General features: G+C 39.6%; 1 protein-coding gene and 1 pseudogene across 32 annotated transcripts in view; one reads left to right on the top strand and one right to left on the bottom strand.

The window, feature by feature from the left end:
• celf5a (cugbp, Elav-like family member 5a) overlaps window positions 1-15,971 on the top strand; it is a 355,737-nt gene that overhangs the window by 33,523 nt on the left and 306,243 nt on the right. The window lies entirely within an intron of this gene.
• LOC132899796 (5S ribosomal RNA) lies at window positions 3,840-3,958 on the bottom strand (annotated as a pseudogene).

Below are 15,971 nucleotides of genomic sequence, written 5' to 3'. Positions count from 1 at the left end.
ATGGCAGATTTTTCACACTGTTTTTGGTGTTCTAATCTGAGAGGTCTGAAAAGCATAATAAATGGATTGTAGTACTGCATCTCTGTGTGTATTGAAGTGGTTCTAAACTATGTATATATTTTAACTGATGTGTTGCCATAAATAAATATTGGCATTTCTGGTTAGTAGTATGCTGAACACGATTATCTTAAATATTAACTTCACTTCAAGGATACTGACATCTATAGAAGGTACATATATAAGAGAGAAAACTGCTATTGGGCCGAAGTCTTTTAAAATTAACATTTTATAACAGTTAAAAGAACTGAAAGTAGATTAAATGTATTTGAATCTTAGAGATTAGGTTCTCATACTGGCACCACCTGTAAAAAGTACTCTTGAAATGTACAGCATCTTATGAGAAGAAGTTGCCAGGTACATTTATAGTTACTGCTTTCATATTATAATGTTTGCCTGCAAAACAGGACTAAATACTATGATTTTTTTTTTTTTGGCTTTTTACCCTTTTTTTCTCCCAATTTGTTTATTTGCCAATTTCCACCCACTTTCACAGGACAGCTACTAACCCTGGAGGCTGAAGGCTAACATTCCTCTGAGACAAGTGAAGCCATCTGACTGTATATTTTCTAACAGCTTCTCATGCTGCGTCACAGGGCAAGGTAACACACTCCGAGGAAAAGTAATCTCTTTCCTCTGAGTGTGCCCTTATAAGCTCATAATTGGCTAGTGGTGTTCTGATTGACAGGAGAGAATAAACCCATCCCTCCCATAGGAAGAGCACACACTCTTCTGTGAGATTTTATGTTGGACTCCTGGCCATAAATCTCACAATCTCCTGGCAACAGGGCAAACTTTTCTGTTGTGCAACTCGGGAGCTCCGGGATTACATACCGTATTATTAATAGTACTGTACATTAGTGTAGAAATCAGTGCTGCAATTTTGCAGTTATAGGTGTAAATGAATTGAGTCAAAACCTGTTTAAGCCCAGCTGTTGGCTTCTGTCTTACAATCTAGGTGTATATTTCACTTAGCCTAGTTCATTATTAGTCAGGGCATCTGGTCATCAGTTGAGAGATTACTTATTTATTTCTTTATTACTTTATTTATTTATTATAAGTGGCTACTCTCTTTGTTCTTTAATTGTTCATTTAAAAATATAGAGTTCTTGGCTCATTAAAAGACTTGGAACCCTTCCTAACTGAAGAACTGTAAAGGATTCAACATTTTCTACATTGAACATTGGTTATATAACTAGGCCACCAATAAACGTACATTATTCTTGGTTTAAACTTGTTGTGCATACCTTGTTTCACAAGTATTATTAAATCTATGCTGTTTTATCGAGGGATAGAAAACTACAAAAATAATAAAAGACAAAAAAAAGTCAGTAGAGATGAGGATTTACTGTTTTAGTGCTTTGGGTGCCTAGTTTTACTGTAAAATTAATTATGCTGTATGTAGTGCATATATAATAGGGGTCTTTTGGTAGAGTATAATCTCCAAGTACTATAATTGTTTTCCAAGGATAGCAAACAATATGCTGTATTACACTGTACAGCACATTTAAAGTATCATACTGGTTTGAGCACAATATTGTATTGTAAAAATTATTTACTGTGTGCTGTTTAGACAGACTTGATTTGAGATGTTATATATTAAATATCAGCTATAATCTCCATTTTCTGTGCCCATTTTTGACTCAGTAGTGGGTGGCTCTCCGTGGTGCTGAAATAGTCTGGCCATATGGACCTTGTGTGATTTCCAGTTTCATAGTTCTCTGCCTTTATAAAATGGAAAAAATAAACATTTATTGACAAAAAAAATCTTAAAAACAAGCAAAGAGCTGTTTTCTACCTTTGGCACCGATGTTGTTGCTGAAGGTATTGCAAGGGCCAGGTGAGAATTGAGTTGTATTTTCAGCTTTAAGCACTGATCCAGGAAAAAAAACAAAACAAAAAATAAACAAACAAAAAAAAGAAAACGAATTTAACTATGGGGTGCTGCTTGCCTACCTGTGATTATGTCAGTCAGTCAGTTATTTGGCCTGCTTAGTCTTTGTCTTTACCAAACAGACTTGTCAAAGGAAACAAGTAATTGCTTTTTCCCTGCTCTATAATACTGTCAACTGGAAACAAAGGTTTGAATCCTTGTGCTATTCACTGGGTAAGCGTGACATTTTGAAGTGCTTGGTTTGCAGTCATTATAAACCAAAGCCATTAGCAATGCATTTCATTCATGATCAGACTTATTTGGAAACCACAAATTGCCTGCTTACCTGAGCACACATCCTGGAGGCTTCACTTTTACACTGTTCATTTATGCACACCACAGAAATACTTTTTACATGATTACACTTTCACTTCACACTTCTTGTTTGTGTTAGACTCCTTCCTTCAATATTTTTCCCCCTCTGTCAGATGTCAAAGATAGCTCTCAACTTGTTCAGCGGCTCCGGCTTTTCTCTTCTCCCGGGACTGAATACGTTCACATGCTGCAGGCTTCCCTGCAGCCATTGCACAACTTACAGATACTGACTACCTGACCAGACAGCATTCCCTTACATTAGCACCTGTTAAGTATGGAAGATCCATCCTCCTCACTGTGTGAAGCATGAGGTCCAGCTTTCAGAAACCTGTGGAGCCTGTAGTAATACTGATTACACCTGCATATTGCAGATTGATTTTGCTCAGATGTGCATGAAATGCCATTTGAGAACTGAAAATGAGTGACTCAGGAAAACAAGCTATTGATATTTAGAATTATTTTAAACAGATGAAATGCCACCTGAATAAATATTACATGCTCTAATCTATGTATCAGAACATGTATCTGGTGTGGGTAGACATTACAGCATTTAGTCTGTATGTTACAGCAAGTACTTTAAACTTCATTGGGCAAATAGACAGACAGATGGGTAGGAGGGTGGATGGATGGATGGATTCATGTAAAAATGTATGTATGATGGTTGAAAGTAAGTATAGATGCATGAATAAATAGATAGATATATAAATGGAATGACAAATTTAAAGATGGATGGAGGGACTTTTTCATCCCCATTGGAGAATGTGTAAATAATGTCACTATAATATTTCATGTATATATAAAATGATGGAGGGATAGATGTATGAATGGATAGAGAAGTGAAAGAATGTACTTTTCTGTTCCTTAGTAGAAAAAATATAAATTGTGTAATTCTAAGATTTCATAATGGATAGATGGATGGATGGAACTATTTTGATCCCCAATGAAAAATTTACTGTTTTCTAAATATTTAAGTGTTGGATGGATGTACAAATGGACAGACAGACAGATGGATGGATATAAAAATTGATGGATAAATGGATGGATATAAAATTAGATGGATAGATGGATGATTATATAAGCCCAATTCCCAAAAAGTTGGGACACTATGTAAAACATAAATAAAAACAGAATGCAATGATTTACCAATCCATTTCAACCTATGTTCAGTTGAACACAATAAAAGTTAAAAAAAAAAAGTTAAAGTCCCTCTCACACTAGAGTCTGGTCTTCCCAGGCAGTCTCCTGTCCCAGTACTAACCAGCTCTTTAAGGCATATGGGTGCAGCGCCAATCTCCATTTTGATAGCCCTCAGCCTCTTGCCTATACAGCTACCTGTAGGGTTACAGTGGGGTGAGTCCTCTGGTAACTGCGAGAGTTTGACTTCCCCACTTGCATCTGTATTGCAGCATGCCTTGCCAGATGGTAGTAGGTACCATTTTTATGATGGGCTTTGGTATGACCTGACCATGAGTAGAACTCTCAATCTCCCAGTCAAGAGGCAGGCATGCTAACTACTAGGCCAACTTGCAGTTCATGCTTATAGCACCTGGTATTCCCAGGCAGTCTCCCATCCAAGTACTAACCAGGCCCAACTCTGCTTCACTTTCGAGATCAGACAAGATCAGGCACTGTCAGAGTGACATGGCCATAACCACAATACAAAGCCTATATGTTTAAATATTTCAGGGATGTCCCTGCTTATTCCAGCAAGACAATGTCAAGGCACATTCTGTTCATGTTACAACAGTGTGGCTTCTTAGTAAAAGAGTGTGGGTGCTAAACTGGCCTGCCTGCCTCCCATTGAAAATGTGGGGCACATTTATGAAGCATAAAATATGGCAACAGAGACAAAGGACTGTTGAGCACCTGAAGTCATATATCAAGCAAGAATGGGAAAGAATTTCATGATCAAAACTTCATCAATTAGTGTGCTAAGTTCCCAAACACTTACTGAGTGTTGTTAAAAGAAAAAGTGCGGTAACACAGTGGTAAACTTCCCCCTGTCCCAACTTTTTTGGAACGTGTTGCAAGCATCAAATTCAGAATGATTGTATATTTACAAAAACAATAAAGTTTATCAGTTTGAACATTAAATGTCTTGTCTTCGTATTGTATTCAATTGAATATAGGTTATTTGCAAATCATTGCATTCTGTTTTTATTTACACTTTACACAGCATCCCAAATGTTTTGGAATCGGGGTTGTAAAAATGAATGGATGGATAGAAAATTGAAGAAGAAGAAGCCTTTATTTGTCACATGTACACTCAAGCACAGTGAAATGTGTCCTCTGCATTTAACCCATCTGAAGCAGTGAACACACGCATGCGCGCGCACACGCACACACACACACACACACAAGTAAGCAATGAGCGCACACACCCAGAGCAGTAGGCAGCTATGCTACAGCACCCAGGGGAGCAGTTGGGAGTTAGGTGCCTTGCTCAAGGGCACTTCAGCCCAAGGCTGCCTCATGTTAAACTAACCACATGTCTTTGGACTGTGGGGGAAACTGGAGCACCCGGAGGAAACCCACGCTGACACGGGGAGAACATGCAAACTCCACACAGAAAGGCCGCAGCTGGCTGCTGGGCTCGAACCCAGAACCTTCTTGCTGTGAGGTGACAGTGCTAACCACTACACCACCGTGCCACCCATAGATACTATCTTACCAATGCTCTTGCAGCTGAATGGGAAAATCCTCATAGCTATGCTCTAAAATCTAGTGGAAAGCCTTTTCAGAAGAGTATAGGTTATTATAACAAGAAAAAGGGGACTAAATCTGGAATGGGATGTTCAACAAGCACATATGGGTGTGATGGTCAGGTGTCTACATACATTCGACCATATAGTGTAGATAGATGGATATATAGATACACATAGATAGATTACACACACCTAAGCTCAACCCATCATACAGTTCTTGTTTAGTGTTTACAATTCACCTGTGGCAACAGAGACTCATAAAAAGCTGCATAAATAGAACAGATAAGAAAGATAATGCATTTACTGACTTATGGAATGAATAAGTACTTTAGTTTCCAATTAGGTGTATGCTTCATAATTAGCTGAAAAGCTCCAGTGCCCCCTTCTTTTGACTTTATTCAGCCCCACTCCCATCCCTTCTCCATCTTTTTCAGTCCACTGCATAGCGAGAGAAATTAGATCACTAGCCTGGGCATTCATGTGGAAAGCTCGCTGTTCCTGCATGGGTTGGTTTAATATGATCAGGCAATGATGTCAGATGCAGCACTGGCCTTGTTGGGACCTCTTCTGAATTTGGTTTACACAGATTAGGATAATGGTCTGTTTATGCCTCCATCTTATTGCTTTAGGTAGCTGAAAATTTCTTATTTCTAATTTACCATTGGTTTATTTAAATGATTTAAGATGTTTAACAGACAGTTTTATATATGCACCGATCAGCCATAGCATTATGACCACTGACAAGTAAAGTGAATAACACTGATTATCTCATTACAATGGTACCGGTCAAGGGGTGGGATATATTGGGCAGCAAGAGAACAGTCAGTTCTTGAAGTTGATGTGTTGGAAGCAGGAAAAATGGGTAAGCATAAGGAGTTGAGTGACTCTGACAAGGGCCAAATTGTGATAGTGAGATGACTGGGTCAGAGCATCTCCAAAATGGTACATCTTGTGGGGTGTTCCCAGTATGCAGTGGTTAGTACCTACCAAAAGTGGTCCAAGGAAGGACAACCAGTGAAGCAGCGACAGGGTCATGGGTGTCGAAGGTTCATTGATTCGCATGGGGCATGAAGGCTAGCCCATATGGTTCAATCCCACAGAAGAGCTACTGTAGCACAGACTACTGGAAAAGTTGATGCTGGCTAAAACAGAAAAGTATCTGCAGTAACTTTTTTAGCAGTTTGTACTAGCTTATAAGAAAGAAAGAAAGCACAACTCTATTCATCATACACTTGTGAAATTCCTCTCTGCATTTAACCCATCTGAAGCAGTGAACACACACATGCGCACACGCGTAAGCAATGAGCACACACACATACCCAGAGCAGTGGGCAGCCATGCTAACAGCGCCCGGGGAGCAGTTGGGAGTTAGATGCCTCGCTCAAGGGCACCTCATCCCAAGGCCGTCCCATATTAACCTAACCGCATGTCTTTGGACTGTGGTGGAAACCGGAGCACCCGGAGGAAACCCACACAGACACGGGAGAACATGCAAACTCCACACAGAAAGGCCCTCGCTGGCCGCTGGGCTCAAACCCAGAACCTTCATGCTGTGAGGCGACCGTGCTAACCACTTACACCACCGTGCTGCCCATATGCAGCAAGCATAGCTTGCTGCATATGGGCTACAGACTGGTCAGAGTGCCCATGCTGACCCCTGTCCACTGCTGACAGCACCTACAATAGGCATGTGATCATCAGAACTGGACCATGGGACAATGGAAGAAGGATGTCTGGTCTGATGAATCACGTTTTCTTTTACAGCAGTTGGATGGCCAGGTGAGTATTTGCCACTTACTTGGGGAAGAGATGGCACCAGAATGCACTATGGGAAGAAGGCAAGCCAGTGGAGACAGTGAGCTCTGGTCAGTGTTCTGCTGGGAAACCCTGGGTCCTGGCATTCATGTGGATTGTATTTTGCCACATACCACCTACCTAAACATTGTTTCAGACCAAGTACATCCCTTCATGGCAACAGTACTCCTGAGTGGCAGAGTTCTCTTTCAATAGGATAATGTACCCTGCCACACTGCAACAGTTGTTCATGAGTGGTTTGAGGAATATGACAAAATGTTGAAGATGACTTGGCCATCAAATTCCCCACATGTCAATCTGATCAAGGGTCTGTGGGTTCTGCTGGACAAACAAATCTGATCCATGAAGGTCTGGACGTTTCAGAGCAGTCAGGCCTTTCAATTACATAATTTGAGCTACACCCTGTAATTCTGAATTTGTGCTTTTTCTGTTGTAATACAGGGTAATTTGAGCTTTTCTGCATGCGCAAAATGCTGTTTTCCCAGTGCTCTGTGTTTAAACCTGCTGCGGCTTTTTTTTAGCTACAAAGTTATGAATAAATAAAGAAATCTATGAAATGTTATTTTTACCTTTATTGCAAAATGTCTACAGCATTAATCCCTCTTGATGTACATGACAAAAATAATTAGAAGACAGTTAGTTAGTATTTAAAAGATGTGTTGGGGCCTGAGGAGAGCCTGGAGGAAAGGAGCCTGGAAATGAAAAAGCAAGTTCTGCGCTGTTGCCATTAAAGAGACGAACCTGTAGCAGACCTGCGACACAAAAGGTTTTTCATTCACATCACAAGAATTGGCCGTGCAATTCACAGGATGTAGTCGGGTAAAAGATCTTAGTTTAAATAAAAGGCCAGTGTCTAAGACTATCATCAGCAAGAGGACCAAGCTCGAAGTCATTGATTCCACCCACACTTACACAACTATGTGTATTTAAGATGCAGGCTGTATCTTAAATACACACAGTTGTGTCCTGAATAGCTCTCTTTTATTCAGTCTTTTACCTGATTTAAATCATATGACATTAGGTATCAGAGAGATATTGCAGTTGAGGTCAGATAATGTGGGACATAGGGCTACTTTTAGGTTTTTAAATGATACAGGAATTATTGGGAGAATTTAGCACAGTAGGGTAGTAAACATTCACGCTCCAGTCCAGAAGGTGGCGGTAATGCACCTAAAAGCTGTTTACCAACCGCCATAAAACAATATAAAAGAAGAAGAAAGAAGCTTTACCTAATGTGGAAATCCCGCTCTGGTCATTGGTACGCAAGTCTTGCTCCTCCACGAAATCATGGTGTGCCGATCGCTGTTGATGGAGAATTTGTGCTCTGCGCAAGGCTTACGGCGAGTTCGACGAACCCAGAACAACATGGGAATGGTGCAGATTTCCTGTCAATTACGAGAAATACATGATAATTCTTGCTAATTTTGGTGTTTTTAAAGAAGAAAGTCAAGACATTGGGTTTTATGCAGCCAAGTTTATTTAATCAGCATTTTTTTTGGGGGGGGGAGATTTTATTTTATTTATTTATTTACTTCTGGTAGCATATTTTGGGCGCTTGACCTTAATTTGGGCCCCTACGACGTTATCCGTTGCAGGTTTCATGTAATTGAAAGGCCTGGCAGGTTTGGTGGGGCAAGTGGGACTTACACAATATTTGGCAAGTGGTTTTATGACTGATTGGTGTACTGGTGTGTGTGTGTGTGTGCGCGCGCTAGGGTGGTCCCGAAATGTATGGGAAATTTTTTTTTTTACCAAAACATTCCGACCACCCTTCCATTTTTTTACATAGGCTAAAAGAAGGCAACAAGCAAAATTTCAGAAAAATTGGTTAATATTTAGAGGTGCCACACGAGGTTGCAAATCGGGTTAAGCCATTAACATTAGCTGGTGCGTAGACTGTTGCAGAGAAGATCTCAAACCCCCCAAAAAGTCACAGTTCTAGAGGAAATATGCCACTTCTATGAAAAAGAAGAGGCAGGAAGAGTTTATAGACTGATAGAAGGTTCATTTTCATGCACTAAGGGCTTCTTAAACAATGAGCACTGATCGTGATATGCTGATGAAGTTGTGAATGTTTTTCTTTCTGTTTTTCAGATGGCTAGCAACAGTAATACAAGTAGCACCGGTGGTGCAAAGCACAAAACCAGAAAGGACAATTATGTTTGGTTAATTGGTCCCACTTCCAAGGAACTGTCTGGGAGAAAGCTTCCTTCTGCTAGGGAAGTCCCTAGTGTGTTCTTTTATCTCCACAAGCTACCATAATACCGAAGGGTTTAGAAAATCACAGACAAGTAATAGCTATTGTTACTTTGAACACAGGAAGTTATATTACTGTATTGTTTGTATTAATATGAAACAGTTAATAAGCCACATTATTTTATATTGTGTTTTGAGTGAAAAGTTTAATGGCTTTGTGGCACCTCTAAACATTGTTCAATCTTAACCAAATTTCGCACAATAACTTCTTTTAGGCAATGTAAAAAAAGGTAAGGTGGTCGTAACAAAATCCTAAAAAAAAAAAATTTTGGGACCACCCTAGTGTGCGCACGCATGCACGCACGCACGCACACACACACACACACACACACACACACACACACACACACACACACACACACACACACACACACACACACACACACGAGTTGATGCAAAAGGACAAATTTTTTCTCCTAATTATGCAGTATTGCATAAGTCTTGATGCCAGCAAAAACACAGCAGTGGCAGTACCAAAGTAAAAGAGCAGTCATTACTTGCTTTGATCTAGTATGCAATCATTGGCCTTGAGAGTAGAGCTGAGAGTGCTTTCTTTTTCTGAGCCTTCTTGCGTTTGGCTGCAGAGAAGGACCATTAATATTGTCTTGCTTTGCCATACATCTAATAGACCGATAATACAGGCATGGCCCCCAGATGAAAAGAGAGTGCATTACTTTCTGTCAAAGAGATGAGATGTGAGGCTAAGCACAGCCGAGCCTTGATTTACCCGGTGTTTTGTTACAAGATACAGTGCACTGTTTTCCAAGCTGATACATCTAAGATAGCCTGACTATACACATAAAAAAAAAAAAGTCTGTTGTGCTTTGCCTAAATGGCTTGCCCTGAATTTAGTCTTTTCAACCAATAGATTTTATATTGTGAAAGATTACAGCAATCATAAGAATTGGAATAGAATTGAAAATGGATAGGATATTAAACATAATTTCATCCATTAAAAGTGCCTTCTTTATGCTCATGCTGTTTCCTTCAATGCTTCCAATTTAGTTTTCAGTCATTTGTGATTACATGTTTTTTTTTGTTTGTTTGTTTAGCTCATCTGGATCAGAATAACTGCCAGTTTAATCAGGATTAATATGACAGTTGCACTGTTCAGCCCTCACCCCTCCTTATGGTTTATTCATCTGTAATGTTGGCATGCAAAATTAATATTTAATTAATAATAGATAGACACAGTATAGGTTCAGAGTTAATTGCTGTATATTTACTATATAATTGCAAAATTATTTATGTACGAGCTGAGTTGAAGAAGACAGGGATGTTTAATGCAAGTAGATTTTTTTTTTTTCTGCTATCTTTTTGGGCTGGAGTATGAGCTTCCTCAGTATTCTCTTTAATATTATAATGTTTTTATTTTTATTTTTTTTAAATGCAAGTTTAATCCTTTCAGCAGAACAAAGATAATGTCGACTAGAAACATCACATGATGACTTCTGAGTGATTTATCTACAAAGAATTTTCTTTTTGCATTAAACAGCATGCAATGTTTGGGTTAAGAAGTGAGATAAATGAGAAGGATCGAATGATTTGAATTTATTTTATTTCTTTCTGAGCAATGTTTATATAATTTTTTTTCAATCACATTATAATAACTGAGCTATGTTGAACAGTATGTTGTGTTTTTAGTCGGTTAGAACTGGTTTTTGGAAGTAAGTCTTATCTCCTTATTCGGCTGATGGGAAAATGAAGGTAACAAAAGGGAAGAAACAACGTAGGATTAAGGCCAAGGGGAAAGAAAAACCTCATTTATTTGTTGAATTGATGAGAAATGACTTTGGCTTTAAACAGAAAGCAGATTTGGGTGTTGAACAAAAGATCCTCAGCAGCTTGTTTGAAAAAACTAACAGCTTGAATGTATGTTTCCTATCCAGTTCTAAGTTAAGCATAAAAGGCCTTGCACTTATTGCATGAAAGTGCCACATCAAGGGTCAGTGTGAAAAAAGTGTTTGTACCAGACTATAATGACGGAGACCAGTGCCTTATTATCAGACTCCTCCAGTGGTGCTTGAAAGTTTGTGAACCCTTTAGAATTTTCTATATTTCTGCATAAATAGGACCTAAAACATCATCAGATTTTCACACAAGTCCTAAAAGTAGAGAAAGAGAACCCAGTTAAACAAATGAGACAAAAATATTATACTTGGTCATTTATTTATTGAGGAAAATGATCCAATATTACATATCTGTGAGTGGCAAAAGTATGTGAACCTCTAGGATTAGCGGTTAATTTGAAGGTGAAATTAGAGTCAGGTGTTTTCAATCAGTGGGATGACAATCAGGTGTGAGTGGGCACCCTGTTTTATTTAAAGAACAAGAATCTATCAAAGTCTGATCTTCACAACACATGTTTGTGGAAGTGTATCATGGCACGAAGAAAGGAGATTTCTGAGGCTCTCAGAAAAAGCGTTGTTGATGCTCATCAGGCTGGAAAAGGTTACAAAACCATCTCTAAAGAGTTTGGACTCCACCAATCCACAGTCAGACAGATTGTGTACAAATGGAGGAAATTCAAGACTTTTGTTACCCTCCCCAGGAATGGTCGACCGACAAAGATCACTCCAAGAGCAAGGCGTGTAATAATCGTCAAGGTCACAAAGGACCCCAGGGTAACTTCTAAGCAACTGAAGGCCTCTCTCACATTGGCTAATGTTAATGTTCATGAGTCCACCATCAGGAGAACACTGAACAACAATGGTGTGCATGGCAGGGTTGCAAGGAGAAAGCCACTGATCTCCAAAAAGAACATTGCTGCTCATCTGCAGTTTGCTATAGATCACGTGGACAAGCCAGAAGGCTATTGGAAAAATGTTTTGTGGATGGATGAGACCAAAATAGAACTTTTTGGTTTAAATGAGAAGCGTTATGTTTGGAGAAAGGAAAACACTGCATTCCAGCATAAGAACCTTATCCCATCTGTGAAACATGGTGGTGGTAGTATAATGGTTTGGGCCTGTTTTGCTGCATCTGGGCCAGGACCGCTTGCCATCATTGATGGCACAATGAATTCTGAATTATACCAGTGAATTCTAAAGGAAAATGTCAGGACATCTGTCCATGAACTGAATCTCAAGAGAAGGTGGGTCATGCAGCAAGACAACGACCCTAAGCACACAAGTGGTTCTACCAAAGAATGGATAAAGAAGAATAAAGTTAATGTTTTGGAATTGCCAAGTCAAAGTCCTGACCTTAATCCAATCAAAATGTTGTGGAAGGACCTGAAGCAAGCAGTTCATGTGAGGAAACCCACCAACATCCCAGAGTTGAAGCTGTTCTGTATGGAGGAATGGGCTAAGATTCCTCCAAGCCGGTGTGCAGGACTGATCAACAGTTACCGGAAACGTTTAGTTGCAGTTATTGCTGCACAAGGGGGTCACACCAGATACTGAAAGCAAAGGTTCACATACTTTTGCCACTCACAGATATGTAATATTGGATCATTTTTCTCAATAAATAAATGACCAAGTATCATATTTTTGTCTCATTTGTTTAACTGGGTTCTCTTTCTCTACTTTTAGGACTTGTGTGAAAATCTGATGATGTTTTAGGTCCTATTTATGCAGAAATATAGAAAATTCTAAAGGGTTCACAAACTTTCAAGCACCACTGTAGTCAAAATATTTTTTGAATTTTCATGTGGCATTCTAGACAAAGAAGAGAAGAGAGGTCTTCTTATAGCACACTTCAGCTCACTACACACATTATGAAACACACAAGATGTGGAGGAAGCAAATGATAAAGCAGTTTAACACACACACACACACATCACCCTTAGCCTCAGTCTGCGATGTGCTACAAGCTTTTATTTCCCTGGTGGAAATATTGGACTGTCACTGGCAGATCAATTGCCAGTGTCCAGGGCAATTCATGGTTCCTCCAATTATAATCCACTGCAGCTGGTGTGGGCCTTCTTGTAGCTGTGGGGCAGCCTTTGTAATAGAGGCATCACTCTGCAATGGATAGACTGGAGTGCTGGGCCAAAGCCTCGCAGTTGGGCGTTGAGGTTCTTGGCGCCCCATGTGAGGAGGCTTATTGGAGCAGCAGGAACAGGCAGCCAGGCAGACCTTATCTTCCCTTTGCACAAGTCTGTGCTCTCACTGGGGACTGCATTACTGATCATAGACCTAGCTTTTGTCAGTCCGCTCCCAGCCACAGGCCCTGGGCAAGCTGCCCTCACACAGGAACCTCCCGCTCCTTCACTCAGTCACAAGCTGTGGAGGTTAGATCACAGTTTGGAAGAAGCGCTGATACATGGCTTTTTTTTTTTTTAGTTGGTAGAGTGTGAAAAGTGATAAAGCATGCCTTACTTCTGAAAAATCTAAATCAGATCTAGGTAAAAGTGTGCAGTTTTGTAAGAAGATCTTTTTGGCTCTCATAAGAATATAGGCATTATTTGATTCTGTATCAATGTATTACAGAAACTGAGGAAAAAGAGGCAGGGGAAGAATGTGTGTGAGAGAGAGAGTGTTAGAAAGAAAGAGAGTTAGAGTAGAGAAAGAAGAGAAAGATGCCTGACAGTTGGGGCATACACACTTCAAATTAAACGAGTTATATAAGCAGATGTTGGCGGGGCGCTGTGGGCCAAGGCTGGAGATGAATAAGACTCCCTGTCACTAAAGTGGAGAGAGAGAGAGAGAGAGAGAGAGAGAGCAATAAAACCTTAGGGGCTCAGGAGATGGGGAGGGGCTGCGCCTGCCAGCCTGCTCTCAGTGGAGCTGAAAGAAAAAGAAAAGGATGGTGGATGTCAGGAGGAGAACTAAAAGCACAGAAAGGGAATCAAACAAAAAAAGAAAAAAAGAAAAGGAAGTTCCCAATTTTAATCACTCCTTTTGAGCTAGCAGCATCTGAAAAAATAAATCATGATCATGGAAATTAAAGGAAGTCTTTGGCTTCCAAAGTGCTGCACATCTGTTGGATATAATTGAATGTGTGTTTCCTGTTTAAGGTTGAATTTGAACATTGTGGTATCAAGTCACCTTTTCCAGTCATTACACAGGTTAAAAAACAAACAAACAAATCCTGCCCTACGTCCAAAATCACTCACTTGTTCACTACTCCCTACTCGCCATATAGGGAGCTCATTGGTAAAATGAAAAAAAAAAAAAAGCTTTCGGACACTTGTCCGTCACGCTGGTATTTATGTCATTACTGTCGCACAGTTAAAACGTGCCAGATCAGGCAGCTGGTGGGTTTTCAAAATAATAAATACGTGCATGTATTTTTGTGATAAATACGTATTATACTGAGCGCATTTCCCACATTAATCAATACAAAGTGCCTGCATGTTTCAGTTTTTTTTTTAAATCAAGGCTGAATGCTTTCTTCTTTGCTGCTGCCTTTTATTAAACCAAATTTGAGACTTTTAATTTGATTTCTTTCAGCACAACCACAATGCATGATGGGATATATTGCTTTGGTTAGTGACCATCAGTTGTACACAACTTTTCGTGATGCATTGTGGGATACTTTGACTGCACTATATAAGGCAGGGGTGGGCAATTATTTTTTCCATGGGGCCACATGAGAAACAGAAAATTTTGTGGAGGGCCGGACCATAAGGCTGAACTAAATTCTGCATAATATTAATTGTATTTCTTTATATAAAGCAATAAATATCATTGTTTTTACAAGCTGCTAAGACTGGTAAGAGTATGGAAAAAACGAGGTTGCCTTACAAAAAATGTCATTTATTCAATCAAATTTCCCAAAACAATGGTTAACAAAATGTGAACGTTTGTACCATTTTTTTTTAGTCACATTCACCCCTTAACACAATAAAGACATCACAATATTGTCTTTCTACTCCAAATATCAAGCAAGATACATCATATTATAATAATGATGTCCACATTTGTAGTCTAATCACCTCATTTGGTGTTTTTTATTTGTTCAGTGAGAGAAATCTAGTTTCTGTTGGTCTTTAACGAGTGCATCAGAGTCAGGTTGAATGTCTGAGGTGGAGATGCGAAGCACAGCTGACAGATGATCATCAGTCCATTCGGTGTAGGAATCAGATCTACAGATCGGCTCGGGCTCCGGCGCCTGCTGGTGACGTCACACTATGTGATTGGCTGGACCGTTTGAAGGATGACGTACAAGTTTGTGGTTGGTCTGGACAAATTACGGAAGTAGTTATCGCGGGATTAGGTTCTGTGGGATTTCATGTCGCACGCATTGCGTTTTTGTTTAACACAACTTCAAAATAAAAGCAATGCACATTCAGTCCATGCATGAGGTAAAATTAGGAAATATGTTTATTTTGTAATTTCTAATTAACCTTACGCGGGCCGGTCAGAATGAACCAAAGGGCCGGATGCGGCCCGCGGGCCAGAAAATGCCCAGGTCTGATATAAGGTGTAATAATCCTCACTAAGGTTTCAGACAGCACTACAAAATGGCATCCTCACTATATAGTGCTCTATATAGTGAGTAGGGAGCAATTTCGGACACAGGGTTGGTCTCAGATCATCTTTTGAACAAGAGTATACTCCACTGAAGGAAATCATTGCACATAGGAAATGAAAAACAAACTTTTGATTGACTTCCCAAGTTATCCCTTATTTTAAGGCACATTCTCTTTATTCATCTACTCCCAAACAAACTACACTGGTGTACAATGTTTCAGCAGTCGTCTGCTTCAGAAATGAAATCTGCGGTTTATTATGGAATTTGGTGTGCTGATTGGCTATGGGTTCGAAGATATTTCAGAGTTTACATTTTATATCCATGTACATTGTGTTGATAGTAGGATTGCTTTAATTATAAATTGTAAACCTAGGTCTCGTGTTTATGGCTGCTTTACATGATGGTATTACACCTGTTCTCTTTATGTAGCACTTTAGAAAATCAGCACAAAGGTTACATTAATAAAATTA

The sequence above is a fragment of the Neoarius graeffei genome, chromosome 15, assembly GCF_027579695.1.
Source record: "Neoarius graeffei isolate fNeoGra1 chromosome 15, fNeoGra1.pri, whole genome shotgun sequence".
In the NCBI taxonomy this organism is placed as follows: Eukaryota; Metazoa; Chordata; class Actinopteri; order Siluriformes; family Ariidae; genus Neoarius; species Neoarius graeffei.
The sequence above is the reverse complement of the archived record's forward strand: the minus strand, read 5'-3'. Positions and strand labels throughout refer to the sequence as shown.